General features: G+C 59.5%; 1 pseudogene; it reads left to right on the top strand.

Annotated features, from left to right (window-relative positions):
* The first annotated feature begins 1 nt into the window (after position 1).
* On the top strand, positions 2-6,468 carry LOC133355011 (semaphorin-6D-like; annotated as a pseudogene).
* Positions 6,469-9,803: the final 3,335 nt, after the last annotated feature.

Raw genomic sequence — 9,803 nt, 5'->3', positions numbered from 1 at the left:
GATGGGTGAGGAGCGTGAGGTGAAGAGCGTGATGGGTGAGGAGTTTTTTTTATCGCAGAAGCTGACGTGGATGGCGGAGCGCCAGGAGGTGGACCGGTGTCTCATGAACGGCAAGACGGAGGTGAGGCCAGACGGCCACGAGGGCCCCTCTCTCACGGCTCAGGAGTCGCCAACCTGCGGCTCTTGAACACCCACTTCGTGACGCTCTTCATCAACATTCACCACCGTCTCGCATTCACCACGCAGTGCATTGCGGCTCGAGGAGTATTGAGGGTTTATTTTGTACCGAGTTTTGGTTGCCAACCCCTGGTCGTCACGGTGGATAGATGTTAACCCCCTCGCCTGGTACACAGGAGGTCGTGGGTTCGATCCCGACCCGGACACCTGCTGCTGTATATTTGGAGCTTGCGTGTCTCTCTCTCTCAACATCACGGTGGCTAGGAGATGTTAACTACCTCGCTTGGTCTACAGGAGGTCGTGGGTTCGATCCCAACCCCGACACCTGCTGCTGTATATTTGGAGTTTGCGTCTCTCTCATCATCATCACGGTGGCTAGATGTTAACTACCTCGCTTGGTCTACAGGAGGTCGTGGGTTCGATCCCAACCCTGACACCTGCTGCTGTATATTTGGAGTTTGCGTGTCTCTCTTCCCGTGGTCGCGTGAATTTTTCTCCAGGTCCTCCGGTTTTTCCCCTCCACATTTAGAATCAACATCACGCGTTTAGAGCATTTCGCCGCTATAAATGTCCACGTGACAAGCCAATTCGTTGAGCTGTCACTTGCGATAGCCAGGTCGCTTATTGAAAAGAGCGCTACGTAGCTCAGTGGGACCTTACCTGGGAAAATATTATTTTAAAAAAAAACCAAATAGTCCGTATGAGCTCCCTCTTCTCATAGCGCAGCGCGATCCTCGGGAAGGAAGTCGCTGCCGTGCATCACAGACACAGCCTGAGGTGCGTTCACAGCAGGGGGCGATGGCTGCTGTGTGATCTCGCCTAGGAGCACCCCCAGTGGCAGCAGTCCCTGTGTATTAGTCTGTCAGTTGAGTAACTCGCGCGGTGCTAACTTGTTGACATGTTGGCGACAGAAAAATTGGACCACGAATCCGGCGCACGTCGTTGGCCTACTCGTGCGAATGACGTCACGGGAATCTTTAACCGCCCACGTGAATATCAGCCGCAGCATTGACCGGGCGGCCGCCGGGCTCGCACCGCGAGCGTCTGCGAACGCGCGGTGAACGATGGGGCCGCCCCTGGGCCACCGCCCTTCGTGGCCGTTGGCAACGCGGGTGACACCGGCGTCACTCGGGTGACACCGGCGTCACGCGGGTGACACCGGCGTCACTCGGGGGAGACGATGAACCCAGCAGAGGCCCGAGTTCTATTCCCGCTCACGGCCGCCCACACCGGTGACGATTATCTGAACCTGTGCTGGGCATCCCCAATGTCGGCTCAGCCTTAAACGAGTACTTAGTGTGGTGTGTAAAAAGACAAAGGTGGCCGAGCATGGTGCTGGCCACCCGCCCCCTCGTGTGCCTTGCCGGCTTTCACAGGTGCTGGCTAAACAGCCCTTGCCCCCAAAAGTCTGTGGAGGCTGTACGGGGGATGTTTGTCTTCACCGCAGGAGGAGTGTCACAACTTCATGAAGGTGGTTGCGCCACGAGGAGACGGACTCCTCTTTGTGTGCGGCACCAACGCATACAGCCCCACGTGCAGGAACTACCAGGTACTGCTGCCTGGGTCACACACACAGCAGTGACATACTCTCAGTGTCACCCACAGCAGTGTCACACACACACAGCAGTGTCACGCACAGCAGTGTCACACACGGAGTGTCAGACACACAGCAGTGTCACGCAGTGTCTATTCCTAGTGCCCCTGCGTGTGCGTGTGTGCGTTCGCGCGTGTGTGTGTGCGTGCGTGTGCGCGTGTGTGTCCGTGCGTGTCCGTGCATGTGTGTGCGCGTGTGTGTGTCGGTGTGTGTGTGTACGTGTGTGTGCGTGTGTGTGTGTGTGCGTACGTGTGTGTGCGTGTGCGTGTGTGCACGTGTGTGCGTGCACGTGTGTGTGTGCGTGTGTGTGCGCGTGTGTGTGTGCGCGCTGGTGTGTACGTGTGTGTGTGTACGTGTGTGTGTGTGGTACGTGTGTGTACGTGTGTGTGTGCGTGGACAGCTGGCGGACCTGTCCTTCACTGGGGAGCAAACGAGTGGCCTCGCCAAGTGTCCCTTCGACCCCCGGCAGGGAGGCGGGCGGCTGCCTTCGCAGGTCCGTGGGGGTCGCAGCGACACGCCAGCGACACACGTGTGTCCGGTGTCTGGTGGTACGTGTGCGGACGTGTGTACGTGCGGACGTGCGTGGGGAGCCGGTGGCAAAGTGGTGAGTGCACTGCGCGACTAGCCCGGCCACCCGAGTGCCATTCCCGCTCACGGCCACCAACAGCGGTGGCGATTATCCGAACCGGTCCCGAGCCTCCCCTAGGTCGACTCAGCCTCAAATTAGCGCTTGGTACGGCGCTGGGGAGACAAAGGGCGGCCGGGCGTGGTGTTTTGCCACATCGTGGGTGCCGCTCGCCAACGGGCACTTGCCCCCCACAGGACGCGCGCTAGCTGGGGGACCTTTATCTGTGCGTGCAGGCGAGCGTCTCTACTCGGCCACGGCCGTGGACCCCCTGGGGGTGGACGCGGTGGTCTACGGGAGCCTGGGGCCCGGGCCCCCCCTGCGCTCCCTCAAACTCGACTCCAAGTGGCTCAAGGGTACTGACCCCCCCCCTACTGACCCCCCCCCTCACTGACCCCTCACCCACCCTGCCCTCACCAACCCCCCCCCCCTCACCAACCCCCCCTCACTGACCCCTCACCACCCTGCCCTCACCAACCCTCACCGACCCCCCCCCATCACCGACCCTCCCACCCTCACCAACCCCCCCCCTCACTAACCCCCCGCCCTCACTAACCCCCCTCCCTCACCGACCCCCCCCCCACCCTCACCGCCCGGCCCCCCCTGTGACGTGACACGACCTGCTCGTGTCAGGTCGTGTCACATCACGAGTACTGTGTCAAGGCGGTGTGGTGCGCGTGTCTGAGGTTGTGTTGTGTGTTCACGCGTGTCGTGAGTCACCGTGTGGGTACGTCACGCGGGGTCTTGTGTGTGGTACGTCACGCGTGTCTTGTGTGTGGTGCGTCACGCGTGTGCCGTGCGGGTGCACAGAGCCCGTGTTCGTGAGGGTGCTGGAGCACGGGCAGCATGTCTACTTCTTCTTCACGGAGATCGCCGTTGAGCTCAGCTCCATGGGCAAGGTGACGCGCCCTTCACTCACACACACACCGACACACATGGGCCTTCACATCACACACCGACACACACCGGCCTTCACTCACTCACTCACACACACACCAACACACACCGGCTTTCATTCATGGGTTCCTTCACTTGTGTAGGCGTGCTGACACAGGTGCGTCGCTGCCCCCCCCCCCCCCCCCCAGTGCTGTTCTCGCGCGTGGCGCGCGTCTGCAAGAGGCGACGCGGGGGGCTCTCAGCGCGTGCTGGATGGCCACTGGAGCTCGTTCGTGAAGGCGCGACTCAACTGCTTCGGTGGGGGGCGAGGCGCCGGGGGACGCCCCCTTCTACTTCAACGAGCTCCAGGGGGTCTCCGAGGTGCTCCACATCGGGGGTCGCGAGCTCGTGCTCGGGGTCTTCACCACCCCCCTCAACAGGTGCCCCCCCCCTCCACCCCGACCCCACCCCCTCCACCCCCTCCACCCCACCCCCTCCACCCCGACCCGGCCGTCACCCAGGCATCACTGCGCTGTCGAGGAGACGTTACCACCCTCGCCTGCCGCGAAGGAGCACGTGGGTTCGAGCCCCAGAGCCTGGCGATGCCCGCGGTATATTTGGAGCCCGCGTGTTCTCGCCCGTCTGCAGCTTGTGAATGCGAGATTGTGTTGGTGTGTTTGAGTGATCGAGTGTGGGAAGCGGTAGTGTGGTGGTTAGCGCGCTGCGCTATGAACCCGGTGGCCCGAGTTCGATTCCTCCCCTAGGTCGATTCAGCCTCAAATGAGTGCCTGTTTGCCGGCGCGTAAACATCCCCACTAAGGGAGACAAAAGTGCCGGCCGTGGTTCTGTGCCACCCAGCCCCCGTGTGCCGTGCCGAACCTCGCAACAGCACTTGCCCCCAGCAGTCTCCAAGAGGCTACACGGGGTAGCTTTGTCTTTACATGCGTGCGCGCGTGGTGCGCAGCATCCACGGCTCGGCCGTGTGCGCGTTCGACATGGAGGACGTGCCAGCACCTTCCAGGGGCCGCGACTCGTAGCAGCGAGGGCCCGACGGCCCCTGGCTCGCCGTGCCGGAGGCCCGCACACCCACCCCAGGTGCATCACAACACAGACCCGCCATCACACCGTGCCATCACACCACTCCACACCACTCTCACACCACTCCCATCACACCTTACCATCACACCACTCCCATCACACCATACCATCACACCGTGCCATCACACACTCCCATCACACCACTCCCATCACATCGTGCCATCATACCGTGCCATATTCTCAGGTTTTTTCGGTAAAGTCACGTAGGTAAAAAATAAAATTAAAAGTTAATAAAAGTAATAATGGAAATAAAATAAAATAATAAATCACGACGTTTCGGAGGCAACACAAGTCTCCGTTATCAGGTGGGACCGTCACAGCTTGATGCAGTAATTTTAGCTGTGACGGTCCCACCTGAGAACGAAGACTGTGTTGCCTCCGAAACGTCGTGATTTATTATTTATTTTATTTCCATTATTACTTTTATTAACTTTTAATTTTATTTTTTACCTACGTGACTTTACCGAAAAAACCTGAGAGTATGAATCCTTGCAGTCACGAAAGCTTCAAATCTAGAATTATACCGTGCCATCACACCACTCCCATCATAACACTCTCATCACACCACTCCCATTACATCAGTGCCATCACACCACTCCCATCACACCGTGACATCATTATCATGCCCCTGACATCATGCCATGCGGCTGTGATCCCTTGTGTGTCTCTGTGTTCCTGTGTCCTCTGTCTGTGTTCCTCATGCCCGTGTCCACATGTCTCTTCTGTCGAACATGTCTTGCTTATCGCTTCATTCCCGTCTCTCAGCCCTTGTTACCACTCGTTTGTTACCCCGTGTGGCCATTATCTTACCCCATGTCTAACCCCGTATGTCACCCTGTGCGTCTCCCCGTGTAATCACAGTGTCACCCTGTGTGTGGGGAGTTGTGGTGTAGCGTCAGCTAGCTGCGCTACGAACCCAGCGACCCGAGTTCGATTCCTGCTCACGGCCAACACTCACGACTATTAGCTGATCAGGTCCTGGGCTTACCCTAGGTCGACTCAGCCTCAAATGTTACCTGGTGTGATGTGTTAAACATCTACAAATGCGGCCGGGCATGGTGCTGGCCACCCAGCCCCTCGTGTGCCGTGCCGGTTCTTCATAGGTGCAATTCGCTATCAGCACTTGCCCCAACAATCTGTTGATCTTTGTCTTTTGTCACCCGTGTGTCACCTGGGGTGTCGCCCTGCGTCTCATCCCCACGTCTCCGCCCCCGCGTCCTCGCGCCAGGCCCCGGTGCGTGTGCGGGCGAGGGGGAGGCGGCTGCGTTCCCCCGCTCGCCGCTGCTGCCGGACGAGGCGCTGAGCTTCGCCAAGACGCACCCGCTGGCTCACCGCGCCGTCAACGCCGTCTCCCCGCAGCCCTGGTTCGTGCGCTCACCGGCACCCGGTGAGAACAGCAACAACGTCACACACCGCCCCAGCGCTTGTGCCAGGCTAGGTGCACCCTGAGGCTGGCACTGGAAGTGCGGAAGGCTCGCTGGCAGAGGTCGCCGGACAGCCCCAGTTGCATGGGTTGACTGCCAGACTTGACTGGCAGATGCACCACCTGTGGAACAGTATAAAGATTCACAGTATAAGCCTCACAGGCTTGGGGGAAAGTGGACCCACGAAAGCCGGCACGGCACACGAGTGGGTGGGTAGCCAGCACCACGTCCGGCCGCCTTTGTCTCTCCCCAGTGCCGAGGTTTATACAACTGCACCAGGTACTCATTTAAGGCTGAGTCGACTTAGGGAATGCCAAGAACCGGTTCAGATAAACGCCACTGGTGTTGACCGCGAGGACGATCGAACTCGGGTCGCTAGGTTATAGCGGCAGCGCGCTAACCACTACCCTAACCACTCCCCACCTGTGAGATCATGCACGCACACACAGATGTGCACGCACACACATATGTGCATGGACGCACGCACAGATGTGCAGTGGACGCATGCACAGATGTGCATGAACGCACGCACAGCAGACGCACACACAGAGAGCGCCATCTTTCGGACCCCCGTAGGACTCAAAACGCTGGTTCAGAATAATCCATCTTAACGCGCGACCCTCTGCGTGACCCCCGCGTGACCCCCCCCGACCCCCCGCCCAGCTACCGGCTGACCCACATCGCGGTGGACGTGAGGGCGGGGCGCCACGGCAACGAGACGTGGGGTGCTGCTCGCGGCGCAGAGCGGCGTGCTGCTCAAGCTGCTGCTGCTGCCGGGCGGTGGCTGGCGGTGGTGGCGGTGGTGGTGGCGCCGTGCTGCTCGAGGAGGCGGAGCCCTACAGCGCCCGCGAGTACGCACACACGTGGGGGAGACGCGCACGTGGGGGGAGACCCGCACGTGGGGGGAGACGCGCACGTGGGGGGAGACGCACACGTGGGGGGAGACGCACACGTGGTGGGGAGACGCGCACACGTGGGGCGAGACGCACACCGCACGTCCACACGCTCGTCGCTGGAGCTGGCCCTGAGCGGAATTGAACTCGTGTCCCCGTGTCCCACTCTATGCCCTCCCCGTATCTCTCACCCATGTGTGCCCTCCCACGATCCCCCCCCCCCCCGGCCCGTGTGTTCCCCACGTGTCTCCCATCCACCGCCCCCCGCCCCATGTTCCCCGTGTCTCCCTCATGTACCCCTCCCATGTCATCCCATGTGTGCCACGTCGTGTGTGTCCCCGCTGTGTGTGCCATCACGTGCCCCCCCGCCCCAGCTGTGGCGAGCGGTCCCCGCGCGCGGTGCGGGCGCTGCTCGTGGACGCGGAGCGCCACGCCGTCTTCCTCGCCTTCTCCTCCTGCGTGCTGCGCCTCCCGCTCAGCCACTGCGCGCGCACGCAGACTGCAAGAAGTGCGGCACACGCCTAGGGCATGCCACACCACACGCCTAGTACACGCTAGCACACGCACACCTTCTCACGACTTCTTCGTGAACCCACTCCTCTCACACCCCCCCCACCCCCCACAAACACCCCCCCCCTCCCCCCCACGACTGCTGTGTTCACCGAACGGGGCCGGAGCGGCCGGGCCCCTCTCGTCACAAAAAAAACCGACAACAAATCCGCCCCAGATTGATCTTTGGGAACGATGTGTCAAATTCGTGTCGTCAAGAGCCTGCTACCAGCCGACCAGGCACAACAAACAACGTTGCCCGCGTGCGCCAGCGTTGGACTCGCCGCCCCCGCGCCGTGCCGGGTGGTCGGAACTTGGGGGCGTCGGTCCCAGGGCCATGGCCGCACGATGGGCGACGGGAGTCGGGTCACGTTCGCACAACTGTCGACCCCTTACCAGTGCCCCCTACCTTATTACAGACCAATTCAGACCTTGTTGGTCACCCCGTGCCATTATAAATCTAAACGTTAATTCTACAAAGTACCATCACATGGTAGAAACACAAATAGACAATGTTTTTTGTTACTCAATTTCCCTGTGCAACAATACGGGTAAACCGTATGGGTGGACAGGTGTGCGTCCGTTGCGTCCGTTGCGTCGCGCGTACCCCGTGGGTTCCCCGTGGGTACCCAGACCCCAGGCAGGGCTCGAGCGGAGGGTGGTACCGACGCAATTTTGGCCCGGGTGATTAATAGGCCCGGTCAAAAAATCGATTAAGATTCGTAGTAGTGGACCGATTGACTGAAGGTGCAGGAGATACGCTGGTATTGACCTGCTCCGTCTCGCGTGGGCCCCAGGGCTTGCCTGGCGTCCCGGGACCCGTACTGCGCCTGGTCGGGGGGGACCTGCAGCCGCGTCACGCCATCATCCCACGGCAGGTGCGGACACTCGCGCACCGCACGCACCGCACGCACCATACCACCACATGCACCGCACACACGCACCACACGCACTACCCACTGAACCACACGCACGCACTGCACCACATGCACCGCTACACACACACAGCACTACACACACCGCACTACACAATACACACACCACTCGCACCGCACTACACACACCGCACTACACAATACACACACCACTCGCACCGCACTACACACACCGCACTACACAATACACACACCACTCGCACCGCACTACACACACCGCATTACACTCAATAACCCACGCACACCGCAAACACAGACCGTACACCACACGTCACAAAGCGCCACGCACTGGCAGTGACGTCACCAAACCGCAGCAGCAGCCCCACTGAGACGCGAGGGTTTGGGGATGTTTGGGGTTGTTTGGGGTTGCCGAGTGTTGGTGTCGGTGGGGGGCCGTGCCTAACTGGATGAGGGGGGGGTCCCCTCTGTGTCCCCAGCCCCATGGCGGAGCAAGCCCTCGCCACGGGGAGCGCGGGGAACCTGCCTGACTGCGCCGGTGAGCCCCCCACAGTCCTGCAGGGGGGGTCCAGTGTCTCTGTCTGTGCCATGTGCTGTGGTAGATCGACACTTCACGTGGCCTTAACGTGCACGCACATAGCCTGGCACAAGCGCCGTGGTGATGTTGTTGCCGTGGTAGTGGTTGGGGAGCGGCGGTGTAGCGATTAGCGCGCTGCGCGGTGAATCTGGCGACCCGAGTTCGATTCACGCTCACGGCGTGAATCGAACTCGGGATTCATACTCTTAGGTTTTTTCGGTAAATAAATAGTAAAAATAAAAAATAACTTTATGAAATCGATTTAGTTCTTTTTCATTGATTTTTTTATTATTATTTTTACCTACACGACTTTACCGAAAAAACCTAAGCGTACCAGTGACGATTATCTGAACCGGACTCGGGAACTCAAATGAGTACGAGGTGCGTTGTGTAGTAAACATCGCCACTAGGGAGACAAAGGCGGCCGGGCGTGGTTCCGACCACCCACCTCCACGTGTGCTATGCCGGCCTTGATAGGTGGTCGCTAACAGCACTTGCCCCAAGTCTGTTAAGGCTATACGGGGGATCTTTGTATTTGTGTGCTGTGATTTGACTTTGGTGCAGTGGCCTAGTGTGTATATTGACATGGGTTGTGCAAGATTGTGGTGGCGCTGCTTATGATGGTGACGATGCTGATGACGTCGATGGTTACGAGTATGATGATGGTGGTTGCAATGATGATGACTTTGGTGGTGATGACGACGATGTGGACGACAATAATGACGATGATGACGACGATGTCGACGACGATATTGACGACAATGATGACGACGGTGATGACGACGATGATGACGGTGATGACGACGATGATGATCCTGTGCGTCTCCATTGCCCCGTGCTTCCACAGACTCCGTTGTGACGTCCAGCGTGAGTGTCTCCTCCACAGCATCACATGGAGCGTCACGGTGTAAGAGTAGTGAGTGTCCTGCGTTTAGTGTCAACTGTGAGTAGCGATTGTGAAGTGCGTGAGTCATGGCAAGTGCGAGTCGTGTCAAGCCTGAAGAGTGATGTGCAGTGAGTGCCAAGCGTGAGTAGTGTCACGTCTGAGTGAGTAGTGATCGTGTAGTGTGAAGTGTGCGCAGCATCAAGTGTAATGA

Source organism: Lethenteron reissneri, chromosome 50 (assembly GCF_015708825.2).
Source record: "Lethenteron reissneri isolate LAM-NWPU_2019-01 chromosome 50, ASM1570882v1, whole genome shotgun sequence".
NCBI classification, from domain to species: domain Eukaryota; kingdom Metazoa; phylum Chordata; class Hyperoartia; order Petromyzontiformes; family Petromyzontidae; genus Lethenteron; species Lethenteron reissneri.
This window is presented reverse-complemented; position numbering and strand designations above follow the sequence as displayed.